Consider the following 24,401-nt stretch of genomic DNA (forward strand, 5'->3'; position numbering starts at 1 on the left):
ACTCCTAGGTATCCCATGTGGTGAGAGAACTCTAGGGTCTATGTATGCATCCACTCCAACATTGATCAAGGGTCCACTCAGTACGGTCCCTACCGCAAAGGGGAAAAGAGAAGCCAGTTGTTGAGTCCATGGCCTCTATCCCCCTGGCTGCAAGGAACAAAACATGAACCCTAAAACAAGCTGCCTCAAGGTCTAAAGAGGAGTCGTCGAGAAAGCGTGTAAAGTCGTACGCAAAGACGTCCCATCGGTGCTAAATGTCAAAGTCGTCAGACCTCGAGGGACTGCTGCAAAGGGAGACGTATGTACTTGTAAAGAGGGTAGCAAGAAAGGCTATCCCTCTCTTGCCAAGCGACTTGTGGCAAAGGTGCTGCCAAGAGATATCCTAGCAGTAGTCGGAGATGGCCCTGTCCCCTGAGTGGACTGTGGAAGTGGAGCAGGAGGGGGGGTTAATGGAGCACGGGGAGGTGGGGGAGAAGAGGGGTAGGGGGGACCAGCAAAGGTAGAGGAGGGAGGGGAGAGGTGATAGGAACAAGAGGCGGGGGGGAGGCTGATGAGGAGGGGGGGAACTTGGAGGGAGGAGGGGCTATGGAGGGTGAAGCTGAAGTGGGTTGGAGCAGGGACCTTGTCTTGCTCAAGAGGATTGAATTGGTTCCCCGTGGGAACCCACTACTGCTAGGAAGGCGCCTGAGGACCACTCTAAGTGCCAGGTTGTCGTTGTGGCCCCTGCCGGCATCAACCACGAACCTGCTGCCATCCCTCCTCCGTTGTAGCCCCAGGCTCGAAGGGTGGCTCTACTTGTGTGCTCTGTGCCTCTGCATGTGGCTGTTGGCTAGCCCTTGCAGGCTAGGGTTGAGTCTGTGGTGTAGGTTGAGGCCTCCTCCGTGGATAGGCCTTTCCAAGATGGCCCATCTGTCGACAAATGAAGCACTGGTTCGGGGGGCCCGAATACTCCACGCTCTATCTAAACCAACCCCCACTCACCTCAAGAAGGAGGATGACCTTTGGCAGAGCGTGAGTATCCCTAACCAGAACGCGAACTAAGGGAATGCAGGCCGCCTTGGCAGCTACTGAGGCTGCCATGCGAGGTGTCTCCAGGACAGTCCCAATCACTCAGCCTATCCTAGACAAAAGTGGTAGGTAATCCCTCCACAAACCAAGAAAGAAGACAAAGATGCGAATGTCCGTAGCCTCTACCAACACATCTGAAGTAGGATCAAAACCATGTCCCGACCACTGACGAATGTGGGCTCGAACTACTCGGATGGTCAAGGGGCTCATGGTGATGACCTTGGACGCCATCTCGGAGGTCTCAAAGTCTATTTGATAGTAGCCTCGTCCGAGGATGTGAACGTCCAAGATCTTGCCCACCTGTGCAAGCAGGTGGGCCTGGAGAAGGTCACGTAGCTATCCTCTTCTAGGTTTAGTTTCGAGAATCTTACAGGTGACAGAAGTCGCGTGCAAGTGCTCTATCTCTACGGCTAGGCTTGCTTGCTCTGTCGGTGAAAGAGCAAGTCAAATAGTGGGCTCAGCGAGGTCGATCAAGGGGACTTCGGAGAAGTCCCTCTGTGGTGGATCTTGAGCCTTCATCTGTGTCTGCTCATGTGAAGAGTCGTTGACTAGAGGAGGCCTTGTGCGCCCGAGTACCTCAAGGAAGAAGACAAGCGCAAAGAGAAATAACATTTTCATAGCTCATGTGAGGAGTCGTTGACGAGAGGAGGCGGGGCTGGCGGACAGGCGGGCAGCAGGGGAGGTGGTAGCGGACAGCGAGCGGGCTGGGTGGCAGCGAGCAGGTGCAGGCTAGGCAGTGGGTGGGGCGGGAATGCGTTGGGGGCTGCACGTAGCAGATGAGGACAGAAGCGCAAGGGCGAGGGGGGGGGGGGCAGCAGCAGCAGCGAGATTTTAGCCGTGCTCCCCTCCTTTTTAATTGAGAAAATGCCCAAAGAGAAATAACATTTTCATAGCCGATTGTCCATATGAAGTTCCGTTCCTCCTTCGTTTCCTGCCTTCATGAAATGACTATCCCCTTGCTTAGTTAAGGATCACAAATAGAGCTGTCTATCCATTTGGAAACCATGGTTTCTTGTTGTACTGTTCGATCAGAAACTTGCTAGGTATTTACACCTAGACAACAAGAACCGTCCATACATCAGAGCACCATTTGAGGGCGAGATCCACCACCCTTTTGCATTGTCAACCATCACGACTTGGCAAAGTTTCTCAACTGTATTTGACCAATTAAGAGCCACACTTGGCATACACATTTTGATAGCACCTATTGTCCCTTGTATCTGGTAACCGCACAAGCAATCTGATATCCTCCAATAAAACTTCATGCATATCCCTAGGTTGATAGGGTCTGGCTGCACTAGCGTCAAAAAGCTACAAAATCCGTGAGTCAACCACCTCTTCTAAATATTGCTCGGTAAACATTCTTGGAGTAGGAGGTTTCTTGAGTGCCGGTTTGAGGGGTGGTTCTGTGGTTTGCTGCCACTGTGCATCACCTTGTTGAAGGAGGTCTGGGTCATAAATTTTGCAAATTTCGGGTCCTTCGCAAAATTTACTATCATCTTTCCTCCATGTTGATCAATCATCGATGCTCCATCTCTTCAAGCTCACGTGAGTAGGCCGAGCTATACTCCTTGAGTGAGGGTGAAAGCATGTTAACCTGTCATGCTTTTTCATGTCCTGGACAATGCTAACTAGCACAATTTTGACATATGCTAACTAGTACAATAACTTGAGCTACATCTCCAAGATCTATGACATATGATATATCAATAGAAAGCACTTGAAACAAGGAATCCAAATGTACAACCTCTAGCGAATTTTGATATTATTTGAAAAAAATTTACCGGACGCCCAAGTTTTCGAAGATGTGCTAACTTGAAACTGCTAACTAGCACAAAAAGCGCGACATGTTAACATGCTTTCACCCGTGAATCCTCTTCGTGATCTCTTCCCACATCTTCGGATGCAAAGGAAGTCGACTAATCTTTGTTTGAATCCATAAGTGCCACGTAGAAAGGATCGAATTTCCCGGTAGAGGAGAAATCAGCCGCGCTCTGATACCACTGAAGCAGACTTGGACACTCCAAGTCGAGATTCTACCGCGACACCACAAGAATTTACTTCAAAACAGTTCAAGTTGATAATTGATTCGACACTGGCACAACGGAGTTCCGTGCGTAGAGATATTGGCCCCAAAGACTGGCGCCCCTTTTGGTATTTCTTTTTGTATTAATCTGTAACTCAAAGTACGAGGGAGTGGGAGGCTCTCACTCTCAAACTCTGCATTCACATGCCCTAAGAAGTGGGATGCCTGTCCACACTTAAAAAGGTTGTACAAGGGATGCCAAAAGAAGAGCCCCAAAAGCTGCCCATTAAAAAGCATTCAAAAATAAAGCCTTCATCTCTCAAGCCATATTGAGTAAAATAAAACAAGTCAAGTCAATCCCTCTCTCTCTCTTTCTACATTGCGTAGAATAAAATCAGTCAGTGATTGCGTAGCCAAAAACAGACCCAAAACTACTGTAAAATGTGCGTTTTCGTATAGCCTACTTCTTTGTGAGATGCACCGTAATTTCCGGGCCAGTCCGTAAGGGCTTGCCACGTCATCATTTCTGCCACCGTCACTACTTGGACTGTTCCATGTTAAGAGAGGGTGTGTGTGTGTACTAGAAGCCATGTCACCAGTTTGTGACAAATTTCAAACCATGACCTAGCATATGGACGAGAAGCTAGTCTCAATGTTACGTGCACAATCAAACCTTATGTGTACGTGGACAAGCTAGTTCATGACAAGGGTTCAGTTCGGTTTAGTTAGCCTAGCTTAGGAAGTGTTCTCGCACTTTTGTGAGTCTGTTCGCAGATCGTGCATGTCCAGGCACTTAGAGTAGATGCATATCCTCTAGTTGGACACATCATGATCCTCGTCATTACCATCAGATTCGATCAGGAGCATTTTATAGTGCACAAAACCTAGTTTTACTATTTTAGCCATTTTTCACTTATTATTATTAAGTGACTTTATTGGGAAATTGGGTAGGGCAATTTGGTTAAGGAAATATATAAGAAAGCTAGCGCTAGCACTTGCTGGCAAAAGAGGCAGTAGGGACAAGGCATCCGACGGTGCACGTTCTCAGCAAGACCCCCCCAACAGGCAACCTACCGTTTTTAGCCAATAAGGACCAGCATTTTTTAGCATTGCAGATTAGCCCAGTGTTTGCATTTGCAAATCAGCCTGGAAATAGCAGGATACAACAGAATCCATAGCGTTTTTGCATCAGACATCGGACCAGTCCCTCGTAGTGTTTTTGGGTTAACAAAGCACCTAGCATTTTGCAGATTGCAAGCAATAGAAGTACCCTCTACATCAGCGTTTTTAGTTTTCACCATTTAGATTCCGTACTGCAGTCCCCAAACCTCGCAAATCTTACCATCCCGCAACAAATTCTCACCGCACAGTCAGATCATCCAACGTTTGTAGATTCATCCCGCTATTCATACATTTCAGCATCCGCGTTTCCGTCGCCGTCGTCACGGTCGTCACCGCCATAGAGTCAGAATTCAGCAGATACAAGATTTACAGATTTCAGCACTTAGCGTTTCCAAATTTCAGCCCGTCTTATCGCCGTCCTCATCGTCGTCAACATCATCGGCAAGTCCATTGCATTGTAGAGATTTGTGCAATCAATAGTAGACCGCTCTTGCCATAGAGAGTGGGGCCCTTGGAGGAGGGTTTGACAACATTCTGGTGTCGTATTCTTCTCTCTCTATCTCTTAGTCTCACCACCTTCATTCACAGTGTTTACCACTTTGTTTGTGATCATTTGCACTCTCTCACTAAAGCAATGGAAGGCTCTCCCTTCCGTAAGTAAAAGGAACCCTTGTGCACAGTTCGGAGCACTCATCTTGAGCAAAGTTCAACATTCAAATCTGCTGCACCTTACATTGGTATCAAAGCTTTGGTAGTGTTTCTTATCACTCAAGGAAAGAATCACATAATTTGTTTTCCTTGTTGCAATCGCACGTAACCCAAGTGCACTTGGGCATGTCGATTCCTAATCTTGTTTTTGAAGAGTGACATGTAACCAAATAAATAAGGGCTTGTCCAGCCTCCCCTTATTTCTCTTCTCACTCATTGAGAGCAGACCGTGTACTTAGCCATTGGCCAATCAACGTGCGGTGGGAAAAGGAAACCTAGGTGTGAGCGCAAGGCCGCCAAGGGGTGCACCCGCAGGAAAGAGCAGAGCTCAAGTAAGAAAAGATCCTTCTCTAACACAGATTGCAAGCGAAATAAGAACCTCAAGACTCAAGAACTCAAGAACCCAAGAATCCAATTTTCAGAAGAACCCAAGTTCCTCGTGAACTTAAGAACCCAAGACATTAGTGTATGTTCATCACCTGAAGCGGAATGGATACTTCGCATGGAGGTGATGAGCATGAAAGAGGCAAAGAAGAATTTTCCCCACTAGGAGGTTTTTTCGACCCTTCCCCCTCCCCATCTACGCCAAGGATTTCACCAAATCCTATGGAGGCTTTGGTCAAGACGATGATGGACATGATGTTACAACAAGAAGCACAACACGCTGCCTTGGAGCACAAGCGCGAAGAAAGAAAAACCGAATTGAATCGTGAGCACGAAGAAAGAAAAGTAGAAAGAAAGTCCAACTTGGAGCGTGATCACGCCCGAAGAGAAAAGGGTAGCCTTGGACCGTGAGCGCGAGCAAGTGCACTTGGCGGCTGAAGACAAAAGGGTAGCCTTGGAGCATGAGCGTGAGCTAGCGCGCTTGGCGGCTGAAGAAAGAAAGGCAGCTATTGAGCGGTAAGAATGGTAAGAATGCTAAGAATGGTAACTCTTCTGACGTATTTTCCTCTAGTCTCTCAGAAAAGAACTCACAAAATGAACCTAAGAATAAAGCAAACACAATTGCTAAACCTAAGCTCACTCGATATGAAAAGGTAGAACAAGGAATTTTAGGAGTAATTAAATAATACGAGAGAGAGAGAGAGAGAGAGAGAGAGAGAGAGAGAGAGAGAGAGAGAGAGAGAGAGAGAGAGAGAGAGAGAGAGAGGTGGAACAAGCTTGAGGGGGGGAGGGAAGGGAGGATATACTCTCCCACCCACACATGCACACACTCTCTCGCATTGTGCGAAGTGCAAAGTTCAAGAGCTCCATCCCCTTCTCCAAAATCTTGTTGAGAAGTTGAAAGGCTACACCAACACTCTTGGCTATGGAATGCAAATCCAACCAAGAGCCATACTTCAATGCTTAAGCTTGCCATATTTTTCATCTTCATTACTATGTTGTTATGCTATGCTAAGCAAGAAGAGTGATGATAAGTGAGGAACTATTTCTTTCTCCTATGAATGATTATTCTTCCTCTTCCCTACCCTCATTCCCCACTAGATCTCTCCACCTTCGAAGGTGTTTGAGGCCTTGGGACTCAGGCTTGGAATAGTTAATGCTTTTTGAAAAGTTTACGTTATGCTTCTGATGCATGAAGCTTTCCATCTTCATAGAGTCGCCAAGGTCACAAGGAACACAAAGATTGTATTGTACCAAGCCTCTCTTGATGGGTGATTCTACAATACAAAATCCTTTTGAAGGGGGGACCGGCTCCAAGTAAATTCGGTGCTCAACTATTGTTATGTTCTCTAATACTCTCTCTTGCAAAGTATTGTTCATGCCAAGTTAATTAAGTACTATGTTTATGTTTCTACCATCAATTAAGTTCACCCTCTATGTTCTCAAAGTGATCTCACAAAAATGCTCACTTTAATTCTCTTAATTCCGTCATTCTCAAAGTTCATAGGCCATTTTCATTACATTGGTATCAGAGCATTTGGTTTCTGTTTTCTTGTTTAAGAAGAAAGGTCCTTAAGTAGCCTATAATGGTTGTTTTGTTAATTATTAGGATAAGTAGAACAAGGATCTATTATCGGTTTTGTTCAGCCCACTATGTGGAATATGGTGCACACCTCGGGAGCTTTGGTCTTAATAATGGAGTCTTTCTGAGCCATAAGAAGTCCGAAAGGAGCTATTCCTCGTCAATTCTGCTATATAAACCCACCCCACAACTCTCTATAATTGACCAATTCGAGCCATGGGTGTAGATACTTAAGTGCTTAGTTTCAAAGGCTAAGAGTAATAACAACTAAGGTTTTGAATTGCCAAAGAATATATTAAATAAAATGATAAGCATAACTAGCATGGCTGACAATAATCAAGAGAGTAGAATGAACATTGATAACTTTGCACATGAAGGTGCTAATGATCAAGAGAGTAGAATGAACATTGATAACTTTGATTTTGCACATGAAGGTGCTAATGATGATGCCCCCATGTTTATCAATTATCTTGTTACTAGGTTGCATCAAGCCATGGGAAACCCTACTTTGCAAGCCAAAGTTACCCAAAAACTTTGTGCTTATGGGATTTTCCTTCCTCTCCAAGAGGAGAGAGAGTTTAGGAGGCCTCTTGATGAGACTCCCAAAAGAAGACTCTCTCCCATAAGAGAGGAGGAATCCAAAGAACGAGAAAGAAGTGAATCTCTAAGTTATTCTAAAGATATGGATCCATGAAGATGGCGGTCTAGATTGTCGCCAACTCCTCCCATGAGGAAACAATCAACACACAGTCCTTCTCCTCGTCATTCCAAAAGGAAACAAGGGAAGAAAAAGGCAAGAAAGAGGTCACCCTCTTGTCCTTGTCTACACCTTTCTCCCCTTCCGACAAAAGCAATAGTTATTCTCCTAGAGAATACAAGAGGAGAGGACATCGCAAAACTTACCCTGCATAGCGAAGGTCCCAAAACCTCCAGAAATTCAAAGTCGGAGAAAAGAGTATCTCTTTTCTCACCTATGATGGCACCTTTGGTGCCACCAACAAAGTATTGGCCTTCATCCAACAAATTGATGCGGCCTTTGGAGACGAGGGCTTCACAAATTCCTTCAAGCTACACCCTATAGCTATGCACTTCCACAAATCTTCTCATCAATGGTGGGCTAGCCTTCATGGAAATAGCGAGGCCCCAAAGACATGGAAAAATCTACGAGTTTCCATCATGAAGCAATTCCTTGCAAGCGATGCAAAGGACAAAGCGCTTACCGAATGACGGAGCTTCAAGGATGGTTATCTTCCAAACGGCAATAGGCTAAGTGTTACTCACCCATACAATAAGAAAGTCATGTATGAATCCCATGCTTCTCCTTTTGCAAGGCAAAGAGGGATTCCATAATCTACTCTTCGAGGAGTAGAAATGTATTTCTGATGGTCTACCATGAAAAGTAAGCATACAAGAGTATGTTTCGAAATGCATGGTATACCAAAAATGAAAATTTGATCGAGGGAAAAAAGTTGGATTGTTTCAATCGACAATCTTAGCAAGAAAGCACACTCTATGTCTATCAAAAATACTATTAAGGCACATCAAACGGCAACCCTCTTGAGATCTCAAATTTTCAAGTATCATGGCTTGCCAACATCCTAGAATGACCATTAATTTTTAGAAGGGTCTCTTTGAGAATCTAGGAAGTAGATTTAAATTTTCCTTTCGCCTATCATCCACAAACGGATGATCAAAGTGAAATAACTAATCTAATGATTCTTGAATCTACTAAAATCCTATGTCATGGAAGTAGATCAATGTTCTCAATGAGAGAAGCACCTACCTCTTAGAGAGTATGCTTACAATGACATTGTACATACTTCTATGGGGAAAGAACCTTTTGAGGTTAAAGAGGGAATATCCAAAAGTCCCTTATGAAAGCACAAAGCAAAGGGTACCGGTAAGTGCACGTCACGATGTAGTGCAGGATTGGGGCAAGAAGCAAGAGGTGGAGTGCAACAAAGAGGAAGCGCTAGGGATCGAAGCAGGGAGAGAGAGAGAGAGAGAGAGAGAGAGAGAGAGAGAGAGAGAGAGAGAGAACTCACATTTTTGGGGAAAACTCAATAAGTGAGTTTTGGGTTTTTCCACTTTTATTACAAGTGACTAAAAAAAAATGTGTCCAGGTTCAATGTGAACCTGGACAAAGTATAAAAATGTAAAAAACGGGGTCATTTAGGCCTTTTACCCAACAACCTCCCGCTTAAAGACATAAATGATGCCTTTAAGTTAACCAACTTCCACCAGCTGTATGAAATGCTCATGTTGAGCCTTAGCAAGACTCTTGGTGAGAATATCTATAGGGTTATCCTGTGTATGGATCTTAGTCAAGGTGATTAGACCATCCTCCCATACTTGATGTATGAAGTGGTACCGCACATCTATTTGTTTGGTAGGCTCATGAAACATGACATTTTTGGCTAAATAGACAGCACTCTGGCTATCACAACCCGGCACGGGTGTATGAGCAGGCATGCCAAGTTCTTCTACAAGTCTGCCCAACCAAATGGCCTCCTTTGAATCCTCTTTGGTTTAGCTGAAATATATTCAGCCTCAGTAGTACTCAATGCCACAATTGTTTGCAACCTAGAACACCAAGAGAGTGCACCACCAGCAATGGAAAATACATATCCACTAGTATATTTCCTGGTGTCCATGTCACCTGCCATGTCTGCATCACAATATCCCTACAGTTTTAAGTCATTTTTTCTATAACAAAGACACTTTGATTGTGTATGTCACAAGACAGGCACCACATATCAACAAAAAAAGATAAACTAAACAGACTTTTAGCACTTCAATAACAACTGAATTGAAAGAGAGAGAGACAACACGCGACACACAGTGGCGGAATTCCACCCCAGAGAGTATTGGCCCCAAACCTTGGTGCCCCTTTCGGTATTTCTTTATATTGCATCAACACAGTACAAGCCAGTACTCCAGACTCTGCACCATCTCCAAGAAGTATGCCAAAGAATGAGCCCTAACCTCATATTTAAAGGCCCTAATCTCCAAAAGCAGTTTACAATAAAAAGCCTTCAAACTCAAAAGAATTTGGTCCAAAAGCAAATCCAGAAGGCTATCAACACAATTTATAGAAATCCGTACAGCTTGCCACATCATCAGCCAGTGCAAAACGTAAAAATCCGTATAGCTTTCCATGTCATCATGTGAGTGCATTTTCAAAAATCTGCCATGTCATCAATTTTGGTGTGTGTCCGAATCCTGCTTTATTTTATTCCTTTATGTCACTTGGGACCCCATCAAATGGGCCCCCCATAAGTTGGTAGGACTTCTTCTTCTGTTACTTGTTCTTCTTAGGGTTTAGGCCCCTTGGCCGACATGTACAAGTTGGCTCCATTCTTTAGGATTTTGACACATCAGCAGTTCGTTACATCTCCCCTTCTTGAAAGAGAGTAATCGTCCATGATTACAGCATATCTGCAAAACAACTCAAGTTAGCTCAAAAATTTTTGAGGATCATTCCGAGGGACATTCTGAGGGACAATTAGTTTGCTCTTTTTATTAAGGAGGTAGGTTCTCCTTCTTGCTCTTTTGATCAAGGAGTTAGCTTCTCCTTTTGGCTGTTTTGATCAAGGAGTTAGCTTCTCTTTTCGGTTGTTTTGATCAAGGAGTTAGCTTCTCTTTTCGGCTGTTTTGATCAAGGAGTTAGCTTCTCCTTTCTTCCCAATCGAAACTCTTGATATTTCAACGTACTAATATTTCACGAGTGTCTTGATGCACTAAAATTACATATCGAGGCAATCTCATCCAATTAGGATTTCAGTAGTTGACACATCACAATGCAGCACAAATTCTTACATATGCACGTTACAAGACATAGAATCATAAAGCCAGCGATGAAAACTCCCCTCGCAAATAACCATCCAGGTCCAGGCATGAGCTGTTCAATGACTCCCTCATCACTCCTCCCGCAAATAACCTAAAAAAAGTCCGGGCCATGAGATATAGAGGCCTTTTTACAACCAAATGCCCCCTAGACCGCAGCCTGCATCATTTGGAGGTGCTGGGAGCAACCACTGCTCAGACTTCTTAATACTCCTCCCGCATAACCATCCAGGTTCGGGCCATGAGTAACCACAACAATACTCCCCCCGTAAATAACCACAAAGGTCCGGGCCATGAGTAAAAACAATACTTTTCAATCATTCAATACTCCCCCCACAAATAACCACAAGGGTCCGGGCCATGAGTATGAACAAGCATTCTCAAACATCATTTCTCACTACTCCACCCGGAGTAAAATGACCAATCACTAAAACCAGTATTAAACCAGAGTCAAACAATTCAAATTGGCACCAAAATAGGTTGAAAATAATACCATCCATTTCAAACAAATGTCAAACAAGTTCTCAAACAAAAGTCAAACTCAAGAAGCAATCTCGACATCAATCGAGCTCGAAAAGTTGACTGACTTCCCATCCTAAAACCTGCATCAAAAATTAGGGTTAGGTTCCTTCCATAAGGTAGTAGGCGAGCACAACATGGTCCATCAGCTCTTGGACAGACAATGTTTCTTTGCGGTGATGGTATTCCCAAGATAGCAATCGCACTGGATTGAAGAGACATCTACTGGACGATGTCGAGAAACTTCAAATTATAATCTGCTAGGCTTTCCATGGCAAGCATTCAAAATACCCCACTCTGCCAGAAGTTGCACTCCAAAGGAAGATGTTTGAAACCATATAACTTCGGGTAAATTTTTTCTTGAAAGCTAAAGCTTGCCAAGTACTTGGAGTATGCTGCTTGGTAGCTATCAACATCTGCATGACACTGCCTCTGAGAAAAACAATGACTCGAAACAAATCTTGGATCCTTCTTTTGCAAGTGATCTTAATGGCTTATGCCATGTAAGACATGAGCGGAGAAGACGGGAGCACACCCGATGCGCGATGAAGTAAGGGTGGGAGTGGCTAATAAGTCTGGGTGGGGTGGGTGGGAGTGGCTGATACCACTGTTACAAGATGACAGGCACCACGTGCCAACAGAAAAGAACAGACTTTTAGAACTTCAATAACAACTGAACTGAAAGTGAGAGCGAGAGAGACGACACGTGACACGGAGCACAGCAGAATTCCACCCCAGACCATATTGGCCCCAAACCTTGGCACCCCTTTTGGTGTTTCTTTATATTGCATCAACACAGTACAAGCCGGTACTCCAAACTCTGCACCTTCTCCAGGAAGCATGCCAGAGAATGAGCCCTAAGCTCATATTTAAAGGCCCTAGGCCCCAAAATTAGTTTACAGTAAAAAGCCTTCAAACTCAAAAGCATCTGGTCCAAAAGCAAAGCCAAAAAGTTGTCAGTGCAATTTATGGAAAAGTGTACAGCTTGCCACGTCATCATGTTAGTGCAATTTTCAAAAATCTACCACGTCATCAATTTTGGTGTGTGTCTGGATCTTTCTTTATTTTAATCCTTTATGTCACTTGGGGCCCCATCAAACGGGGTCCTCATAAGTTGGTGGGACTTCTTCTTCTGTTATTTGTTCTTCGTAGGGTTTAGGCCCCTTTGTCGACATTTGCAAGTTGGCTCCATTCTTTAAGGTTTTGACACGGGAGCAGTTTGTTACAGTGTACCTTTCAAATATTTCAAAACGCATTTGACAACTTCCCAATGCACTTTGCCAAGATTTGACATGTATAGAGTAACAACTCCCACTGCATAAGCAATGTTGGGATGAGTGGCAACCATAGCATACATAAGAGAGCCACAAGGTGATGCTTATGGGATTCCCTTCATTGCTTTCAATGCCACCTCATCCTTTGGGCAATCTGCTTTGCTAAGCTTAGTGTATGGAGGTAAAGGTACTCCAAGAGGCTTAGCATCAACCATATTAAACCTGTGAAACACTTTTACAATGTACCTTTCTTGAGATAAAAATAGCAATTTTATCTTTCTATCTCTTTTAATACGCATGCCCAAAATATGCTCTGCATCACCCAAATCCTTCATAGCAAATGCTGAATTTAGCTTACGTTTCATAGCATCAAGAGTAGTAGTATGTTTCCCGGAAAGTAGCATGTCATCAACATAGAGAACAAGTATGATGAGACTACCATCTTCATCCCTTTTTGCATACAAACAATGATCTGCATGGTTGCGTTTAAAGCCTTGAGACAACATAAAAGTGTCAAACTTTTTATACCACTGTTGTGATGATTGTGTCAAACCATACAAATCCCTTTTCAGTTTGCATACAAGTTCCTCGCGTGTAGGAACTACAAAACCTTCAGGTTGTTTCATGTATATGTCCTCTTCAATGTCACCATCCAAAAACGCTCTCTTTACATCCATTTGATTCAATTCCAAATCAAGCACCGCAACAAGAGCAAAAAGGACACGTAAAGTTGTAAGCTTTACAATAGGAGAAAAGATTTCTTTAAAATGAATTCCTTATTTTTGTACATATCCTTTTGCAACCAATCTTGCCTTGTACTTGGGTTTTTCACCCACAATCTTAATCTTGTATTCCCATTTGTTAGGAAGAGCCTTTCTCCCTTTAGACAATGGCACAAGATCCCAAGTATCATTTGCATACAAGGATTTCATTTCCTCTTGCATTGCAAGCTCCCACTTACTGCTTGACTCACATGACTTAGCCTCTTTATAAGTAAGAGGTGCACCCTCAATTGTCAACATTACATGATCCAAAGAGGAATTAAATCTCTACGGTTGCCTTCTCAAACGAGTTGACCTGTGTACCCAATGATCTACATTCTCAGGCAACGGTTTTACATCATATCGAAACTCATTTTCAGCTCTATCATGCTGTTGAAAATCATTTTCAGCCAATTGAGGTACTATGTGATCCTACTCAAGCCTTACAAAGGAGAGCCACCAAAAGAACCAATAATGGAGGACCCGCCAGAGATCGAAGATCAAGAAGAGGTATTGTAGCCCAAATCAATCCTTCGACACGAAGACAAGGTACTAAGAAACGGTAACGTTATCCAATGATATCTTGTTAAGTTTAAAAATTATCCTTTTAAAGATGCTAGATGGATGCAAGGAACATAGCTTAAGGATAATATGAACCTTGTCAATGCTTACAATGCTACATTAGAGTACGCAAATGAAAATGCATTTTAAATGTACATTGTTTTTGTCTTATAAGACCGTTCGATCTCTTCTTTTTTTTGTGCACAAAATTTAAGAAATATACATGTTTAGGATCATGTTTGTGGTGACAACGTCTTTCAAACACCAAGTAGAACTTGTTACTGTACTTTGGAAGTATGATATGGACCAAAGAGCAGACATGCTTGCGGCAGCTAAGTCTCCCAAGCACCAAATGGATTTGTCATCCATTCTGGAATCTTGTCGTAGGATGAAAAGGGATCCTCTACCTGCTAAGAAACATGGACTAATGACTAGGCTTTATCTTCTCTACCGCATAGTCGAGGACGACTATGATTTCAAGAGAGAGAGGTAATGTCATAAAATATAATATCTAACTTTACCAAATGATTTTCTCATATTAGACTGATCATTTAATATGGGAAGATAAAAGGGGAACAAGAGTTAGGATATAGATATGTGCTTCTAGATCTATCTCAACAGGGAACCAAAAGGAGAAATGTTGCATCTCAATCGGGGTCCGAAAGGAGACGGTCAAACCAAGAGCAATGTACAATAAGTGCTTCTAGATTTACCTCAACAAGGGACCAAGAGGAGAGATAGTTACATCTCAATAGGGGTTCAAAAGGAAATAGTCTATGAAAGAGCAACACGCATCTAATGGAGCTTAAATGACCTTAGGGTTAACTTTTATTAAAGACCTCTAAAATCTAGTGTTAAAAAGTCCTTTGACCTTAGGCAAGCTAGGGCTGACCTTGAGGTGGGAATCCCACCCAAGCATGAGGTGCTTGTCAGCGTGCTAACTGAAGTGCTTAAAGTATTTGTGGGAACCTTGGCCAAGCTTAAAGTGATTCTCATGCTTAAATGACTAAGGTTCTTGAAGTGTTCAATTGAAACATAAACTCTCAAGAGGCATAAACGATTTCCATGCTTAATTGACTAAGTGCTTGAAGTTGGTTCAATTCAAACCAATGACTTAAGAAGCATAAAAGACACATGTCAAAATCCTCCACATGTGGCCCTCATGATGTGCTTGAATCCTATTGAATAGCATTTAAAGGGGTCCAATGAGAATTTAGATGCATAAATGGGATAGTCAATGCTTTTTGCAAAGTTTATGTTACGCTCGTGATGCATGAAGATTTCCATCTTTATAGTTTCGCCAAGGTCACCAGGAACACAAATATTGTATTGTACCAAGTCTCTCTTGATGGGAGAATCAATAATACAAAAGCCTTTTGGAGAGGGGACTAGCTCCAAGTAAATCCGGTCCTCAATTATTGTTATGTTCTCTAATAGTCTCTCTCTTGCAAAAGTATTTTTCATGCCAAGTTATTTAAGTACTATGTATATCCTAGCACCCTCAATGGTTTCAAATGAAGTCTTCCTCATAGACGTATGTATTATGTTGTTGTAGGCAAACTCCACCAAGCACAAAAGCTTCTCCCACTGAGCTTTATGGTCAGAGGTATAAGACTTTGGCAAGTCCAGAACTACTGAGTTCGCAATTTTGACTGTCCATCTATCTGGGCGTGGAAAGAGGACGAGAACTGTAACCAAGCACTAATATTCTCCCAAATTTCCCTCCAAAAACAAACTAGTAAAACATAGATCTCTATCTTAAACTATAGACTGAGGCTTTTGGTTTAACTTCGACTATTCCAAGAGTTACCAAACTATGAATTAAGTTCACCCTCTATATTCTCAAAGTGATCTCACAAAAATGTTCACTTTAATTCTCTTAATTCCGCTATTCTCAAAGCTCATTGGACATTTTCATTACATGAGAATAGCAGTAGTAAGTAATGGTGGTTGCAGAGGAAATTGAATCGACATTTTTTCTTTTTGCGCTTTTGACATGTGTGCGTGTGTAAATGGGTTTGAATATTATGTAGATGTTCGGTAATGTCTTGCTTGTCACAAGATATGTACTTATCAATGAAAGCAATAACCATTTTGTTTGTGTTGTTATATACATGTGCATTCTCTATCCAAAGAAGGCCGTGATCATGCTCACTTCCACGTGATTGAAACTCGGTCACACAAAAATGTCCTTGATGGGGCCGTAGATATTTGGTGTTTGTTTTTGCAACTTTCGCAAGGATGCTATTTTGTGGTTGTAATACCTAGCGCATGTGACAGGGTCCTCTCTTACAAGATCATGCAAAGCGGCAGCTTTGTTCCTATGGAGGTGATCATTGTTTGAAAGTGTCTGTAATGCGGTTTGTAATGGTTTCCACCTCCGCTCCTCGCTTGTGAACGTCACAAAAAATGTAGGTCGGCTAAGTTGACGGATCATCGTGAAAACGTCTTTTCACAAACGCTCATAATAATTTGGAGAATTTATCAAGAGCTCGAGGTCTCTGTATCTAATATCTAATTGCAAGACCTTTTTAAAGCTTTTTGTTGTCTTCACATATGCCGCACGGATGACTTGATCATTTAATGTTGACTTTTGCAGTCTAACCCATGCAAATGTGTGAATTTGATGTATCATAATCTTAATGACTTTGAAGAACATGTTCGTGATGTGCCTGACGAATTGCCGATCGCTATTTGTAATTTTCCATTGGAAAATCTCTTGATACGTATACCGGTGAGGCTGACTTGGTTTAGACAATTCCTTCACTACAAGAGGCTATTCATATTAGCGACGCTCAAAAAAAAAATCCCGGCGTCGCTATGAGTGTCGCAAATTTACAAGTATATTTGCGACGCTCATAGCGACGCCGGCTGGGCTAAAAAAAATAACAGAGAGCGCCCAAAAACTCAGATCTCAGATTTGAGTTTTTCAGCGCCCTCAAGCAAGGAGCAGGTAACGCTCTCCCTCTCTCTCTCTCTCTCTTTCTTCTCCACACACACACACACACACACACACGAGGAGAGGAAGGAGAGCCAGGTACGCTCCTTCCCTCTCCTCACTCTCATGTTCCCTTCCCCTCTTTCACAAAAAATGCACACATTAAGAGAGGAAAAGAGAGAGAGAACATGCATAAACAAAAAATGCACACATTGAGAGAGGAAAAGAGAGAGAAAACATGCATAAACAAAAAAATGCACACACATTGAGAGAGAAACTAATTAAAATTAAAAGACCTAAAGATCTAGCCGACGAGGAGTTGAACTCAAGACCTATTATTCAAGAGGGAAATGGCATAACCAATCTATCATACTTGAATTGGGTGATAGAAAGGTTATACCATTTATCTCTTTTTATTGGCACACATATCCACACACGCGCACACACACAAGAAGAAGAGAGTTATAACGTCGTAGGAAACTATCCTAAAAGACGTTAAAGATTAGGTTAGATGTAGACTTATGTCAAATTAGATTTAGGTTTATTTAAGTTAAATTAGATTAGATTTAGGTTTATTTTTAGTTAGATTTACGTTTATTTACGCTAGATTTAGATTTACGTTATATTAGATTAGATTTAGGTCTCCATAGACTGCGATGCCTGCATGAAGCGGGTGAAGAAAGCCCTCAATGGAATATAGGGCATTGCTGCCTTCACTCATGGTGGGCTCCGTCGATCCAAAAGTACTGGTGAAATGTCTTCAGAAGATAGGGAAGAAGGTGGATCTTCAGGGCGGCAAGAGTCACTACATCCCCGACAATGACCATCTAGACAACCTCTAGTCATTCAACAACAACTTCAAAGTTAGTAACAAGAGCAAGAACGGTCCAAAGGGCCAATTGCTGTCGTCAGATGTGGATGGAGATGAGGCAGCGTCACCGCCGGAAGTTAACTCTCACATCTTTAGTGATGAGAATGCCAACTCTTGCCGAGTTATGTGAAAACTTATGTGTTAAATCAATTTTAAGGTTCTTATAATCCTTGTTAGTTTAGTTCTTTGTTTTTAATATAACATAATTTACGTTAGATTTAGATTTATGTTATATTAGATTAGACTTAGGTTTATTTAGGTTTACCCACACACACACACACACACACACACACACACACACACACAAAAAGAAGAGAGTTTTAACGTCGTAGGAAACTATCCCAAAAGACGTTAAAGATTAGGTTAGATGTAAACTTACGTTAAATTAGATTTAGGTTTATTTTTAGTTAGATTTAAGTTTATTTAGATTTACGCTTATTTACGTTAGATCGAGTCCACGCAAGAATTACTTACGGTTTAGGGTTTAGAGTTAGACGAACAGTGAAAAGATCTACTGTGAAAAGATGTTAAGATGCTGTGAAGTGCTACAGCTAGAGAAGAGGCAAAGGGGTTTTGTCCACTACATGCAGTATCATGTAGACGTGGGTTTGTAGATTTCTTGTACCCACAAATATAGGTATTGACCAATAAAGACGAGATTATAACCCGGTGGTTCTGATCTCCGTGCACCTCTAGACCGAGGTGTACGGGGATTGGACATGACTAGAGAATGTGAGGTAGAGAGAGAGAGAGAGAGAGAGAGAGAGAGAGAGAGAGAGAGAGAGAGAGAGAGAGAGAGAGATAAGACGAAGAATGCCAATACAATATTAAATTTGTTATCCAGGTTATAAGATTTTTATCCTCATTATGAGTAGTGACGAGGATGTGGGACCGTCCAACCGAAACACCTATCTCTCAACAAGGGTCTTATGTCCTTGTAATCAATGCAAGCATGCTGTGCGACGGACAAGACGTGTTTCTTTGCAGCACGTTTGCGAATTTGGCGAGTTCGATCCATCTATTATAGATCGAGTTGTTGCCAATTATAAATCGTCGGAATCTGACGCTGGCCAACGTTTACTTTAATAAAACTCTAAATGTATAATGATCTGATAGATTTTTACACGACTGTATCGTATTTTTATGTTGTGTAGATTGCTTAAAGAGCACATACTACCAGCTGACAATGTGATGCCAGATTCCCGAGATGAAGCAAGAAAGATTTTGCGAAACTTGGGGATGGATTACAACTCTATCCACGCTTGTCCTAATGACTGCATTCTTTTCAGAGGGGAATACATAGACATGGAGAAGTGTCCGAAATGTGATTCCGAAAGATATCGAGTAGATCTCCACGGGACAAAAATTCCACAAAAGGTTTTGCGACATTTTCCTCTGCTTCCTCGCATCAAGCATTTCTTCGAATGTAAGTCCATGGCCGCCCTAGCATCATGGCATGAGGAGAATAAATCTTCGGATGGTGTGCTACGAATTCCTGTAGATTGCGCAGCCTGGAAACATATAGATGGAACATGGTCGGATTTTGCCAGGGAAGCTTAAAATTTGCACTTAGGCCTGGCTATGGATGGCATAAATCCATTTGGTCAAAGATCAACATCTTACAGTGTATGGCCCGTTGTCATCGTCAACTACAACATTCCCCCGTGGTTGACTACGAAGAAGGGGCACCTAAGGCTAAGCTTGATTGTGCCAGGGCGATATAAAGTGGAGAATATGGATGTGTATCTTTGTCCACTATTGGAAGAGCTACAACAATTGTGGATTGGCATAGAGGTGGTGGATATGAGCCGACACACACGACGACGGAATGCTTTGATCAGAGGCATTCTAATGTGGACCATGCATGACTATCCCGGGCTAACAGAATGCTCAGGTGATCTATTGACACTCCTCACTCAGACACTGTAAATCTTGTTTTTTCCCATAGTTGATCTATTATCATGTGTATACATGCAGGGCTTCAAACAAGCGGATACACAGCATGTGTCACATGTGGACCTAGACTGAATGCACGTAGGGAGCCCTCACTGAAGAAGCAAATCTACGAAGGTCATCAAGCGTATCTTCCAGAGAATCATGTGTTACGCGACGGCTTTTTGGGAAGAGAGCCACCAAGGATGTCTGCACAAGCATGGTTAGAGCAGAAGAAGATGTGAGATGACGGATTGCCTCCAGGGATGAAGAGACTATCTCTATGGTACGAGTTACCATACTGACCCCGACTCATGATCAATCACTTGCTCGATCCAATGCACATATTCAAGAATGTGGGTAATCTACTATGGGACCATCTGACCGGCAAGAAAGATACTTTGGGAGCCAGAGTTGACCTTAGAAATGTGGATCGTATGGAGCAATATTGGCCGCAAACAGCGTTTGATGGATCGATAAAACTCCCTAAAGCACCATGGATTTTCACAGGAGCCCAAGAACGCAAAGTAAAAGAGACCATTCGATCTTTGCAGACCCCCACTGGCGTAATGCACTCGCTCCGAACGTGTTTTACTAAAGAAGGAAAGCTTACCGGTTTGAAGTCACACGATTGGCATAAAATGTGTCAGGTACGTTCATAGTGGACTTTAATATCATTGCATAAAATGTGGACTTTAATATCATTGCTGCACATACTTTACAGTTTATTTTACCGGTTGCCATTGAGGGATGTTTGTCTCTCGACATCCGTAACACAATCTACAAACTTGCAAAGCTGGTGCAATGGATCTCACAAAAGGAGATCAACGTAGACTCCATACCATTCGCCAAACTAAATGCTGCGGAGCTTGTGTGCATGTTTGAGAAACATTTTCCTACTACCATGCTAACCATTCAGGTGCATCTTCTTGTTCACATAGTTGATGAGGTGGAAATAGCTGGCACAGTTCATTCCAGATGGATGTTCTTCTTAGAACGTTTCATGAAAACGCTTAAGGGATATGTGCGTCAAAAGGCACGTCCGGAGGGTAGCATGGAAGAAGGTTGGTTGGTATCAGAGTCCCTAGTGTACATTGGAGAGTGGCTAGGCAGATTTGATAAAGCCCGGGACACGCTATGGCAAACCATAGATAATGAGCGCATATTTGGGATTGTCATGTGCAATCTCGGTGTTGAGAAGAAGATAATGGAAGATCTAGAGGCTAAAATCAACCGATTTTGCATGCTTCACAATCCAGTGATGCAAAAGTGGATTTCACAATATGAGGATGCAAAGCAAGAGCGACAAAGGGCACGAATCGAGTGGAGACGGGGAAGATGACCACCGATGCACTATCCGACGGGTCTGGAGAGCCTACCAACATTCATGAGCTTAAGATGGTTGCACAACCAATTGAAAAGCGCACAACAATGCGGTGACGAAGTGAATGAGGAAGAGTGAGAGTACTCTCGGGGTTGCGCGACGAAGGTAAGTTTGCAATGTACGACTAGCTAGTGACTTTATTTCTAAACGTTTGAACGGCCACTCATAATCTTTGTTCGTTGTAGTATAAGTCATACACAGCAGCATGGTGTAAAGGTCAACATTTTAGGGTGGAACGGATCGACAAAAAGTGTTTTACTCAAGATTGTGGAATCATGGCAAAATTTGAACAGTCTAGTCGACGACGTTCCTCTGATGTAGATCCTGTGGTGGCGGAACTCACTTACTTCGGCACGCTACAAGAGATTTTGAGGATCGATTATAGAGGATTTTTTGTCGACTTGTTCGACGTGCAATGGTTCAAGATAATCATGGAGGGTCGCAACGTTACTGTGCGTAGAGGAGAGTTTGGTTTTCTTGAGGTGGATTCTGGTTTTCATAGAGGTAGCCCCTCGTAGTGAAAGGACGTATGAAGGCTCCCATGTGTCAATCACAACGGCATCAATGGAGGAGATCAGAGAAGATACTCAATCAGAAGCCGCTGCGGTGGTGCCAAACGAGCATCAAGATGCTACTACTCTATATGGGGTGCATGCAGAGGAGCTACAAAATGAAACAGAGGATATGTGTTTAAACGAAGAGCTCTATATAGATATAGGAAGTTATGCTGAGTTATGCGAGGATGAGAGAGAGATCTCTTAAATCCACAAATATTGTATTTGAACAATTTTTCTCCATGTTGTAAAAGCTCTGGCTCTCTAAGTACCTTCCATGGTGTATAACGCTCTTTTCTACTCACGCTCACATCTTTTGATTGAAAATTCTGAGTTTTCGACTTGCCTCTTCTATCACTCAATTCATTGCGTCATTGTATTTATATGCGTCATTACGTCATTGTATTTAATGGTCTTTGCATCATTGTCTACTCTGTTCATTCAATATTAAGTTTAAATATTCGTGTGTTTAATGCAGGTATGGATGATGAGGAGTTTCTTTCTTCTTTGTCACCGCAGCACAGACAGTGGTACATGGAGCGTCATTGCTCTGGCGCATCATCGCGCGTTCCTACTCCATCCGCATCTCCCTCTCTTTCGGAGCATTCGGCGCGCTCCGAAGCTTCGGTGTCGACGAGACGATCTTCACACTCGTCTAGACACCGGCGCTCTAGTGGTGGCGGTGGCGGTTGTTGTGGGGATTCCGCCGCCGATGCCTCACACCGCCTCGTGTTCGACGAGGCTCTTTACCCTCCCCTTCTTTGCCCGCCCCCACACCAGCCACAGCATCGCCATCTACGCCAGGTTTTGCGGGGCTGACTGTTCCTAGTAGCTACACACATCTACCTACTCCGCCAGGAGCCACTCCACTCGACACTCCTCGCTTCGGGGCCCAGACGCCGGTGGAGACACCTGACGTCCGTACCCCCATCGACACGCCGCTAGAGACCCCTGTCGGGACACCCAGGTTCACGCATCACCGGCCAGAGGGCTTGCTTTACTCCGTCGACTTCAGCGGCGGCATCATCATGGATGATGACGGCAAGAAGGTGATCTCGCGTATGCGTGGTCTTTGCTCTCAGCTGTTTAGACACTACATACTAAACAAATGGAGTGAAGTACCAAGTGATTTAAAAGCCAGAGTCATCAGCATACTTCATGATGAGTTTCCCGTTCCAACACGGGATCAACGCTTCAATGAAGACCTGATGAAGATTCAAATGCGCGAATACTGCAAACACAAGCGTTCCGAAGTGCAAAAAGCAATCAAGCATGGGTGGAACAGGCCAGATTGGCTGGCCAAAGAAGATTGGAAGAATGCGAAGAAAGCAGCGCGCGAGAATCCCGACAAGTGGAAGCAACAAAAGGATGCAGCCAGAGCGCGAGTAGAGGCAGGGAGCTCGCACCACTTGGGAGCGGTGGATGGGCATCATTTGAGGCCGATTTTGTAAGTGTTTTCGCATTGCTCTTTATGTTCGATAGTTTAGGGTTTATGAGTTTTTTAATTCTAACATAATGAAATCTTTGTATGTTTTGACAGTGGTCGATGACAGGACGTGATCCCACACCGTACGAGCGCGAGTACGCAGGCAGGAAGGGCTTAAACGCCCTGATGGAAATTCTCAGTTCTCATGGCGGCATGGTTAGTATTAGGGTTTACTCTTTTCTATTTTTTGTATTGTTTTATAAATGTCGTTATATGTTTATACTTACTGAAAGCTGTCTTATTGTCTTTTTTTGCAGAATCTGACAGATACGCCGCTTGGACGCGATGAGACGTCTGACTAGACGACGTCAGTTTAGCCGTAGCTAGATAGCATTAGTTTAGGGTTTCTCATAGCTTATGTATCATGAAACGGATTTTATACGTCTTTTTGAACCATGTATATTATTACATTTGTCACCGCAGTTCATTTTTCCAATCAATTCTTTATGCCTATGATGTTGTACAATTGTCATTATTACATTTGCCAATCAATTCATTTTGCCTATGATGTGTACAATTGTCAATTTTGCATACAATGCATCTTGTGGGTGACTATTTTGGGTCTATTATCTACCCTTGCACTTTTTTTAAAAAGTGAATCAAGTACAATATGGTTGATGGGTGGCAGGGCATTCAATGCCCTGTCACCAAAAGAAAATTCTCTCGACCGTCATTATAACCGTCGCTATTTATGGCTCTGTAGCGTTGCTATGAGCGTCGCTATAGACTTCTGTGTAAATGTCGCTATAACCGTCGCTATGACCGTCTCTATATAGCGACGCTCTCGTAGCGATGCTATTAGCGACGGTTTTAGCGACGCCGGGGGTTATAAAAACCCAGTGTATTTCCGTCGCTAACAGCGTCACAAGAGCACACAACCTCTTGTAGTGCTTCCCAAAGAAAAGCGTACGAAAATTCAGCTCCTTGTTGTCTGTGTCTAAGAATAGTCCAAGTGGCATGTTACCTTCACATGGAGCGATTGTCAAGACCTTTGTGAAAGCATCGAAAAAGTTGTCGGAATCAGCAAAGTTATGCAAGAGAGTATCTGTGTGCAATTCTACAACTTCTTCTTGCAAGTCACCTATTGGTGCTGCGTGATCCTTATCTAGTTCATTGCATTCAGCATGGAGTATAGCCATTTTCTCGCTAAAGAGTATGCTAGGTTTTATATTGTGTTTTCTATACAACGGTGTACCTATCAAATCAGTCAATGCGGTGATGACATGTTGCAGTTGGATTTGGCCACTTTCATTTCCTTGTACTCCAGCTTCCTCTTTGTTGCTATACCAATATTTGTGTTTTCAACAGTTATGGGGGGCAAGATGTTCTGAACTATGTTTGTTGTCGCTAGAATGTTTATTACACTTCCTCGTAAGAGATATTGG

Source organism: Adiantum capillus-veneris, chromosome 21 (genome assembly GCF_014529385.1).
Source record: "Adiantum capillus-veneris isolate H3 chromosome 21, ASM1452938v2, whole genome shotgun sequence".
In the NCBI taxonomy this organism is placed as follows: Eukaryota; Viridiplantae; Streptophyta; class Polypodiopsida; order Polypodiales; family Pteridaceae; genus Adiantum; species Adiantum capillus-veneris.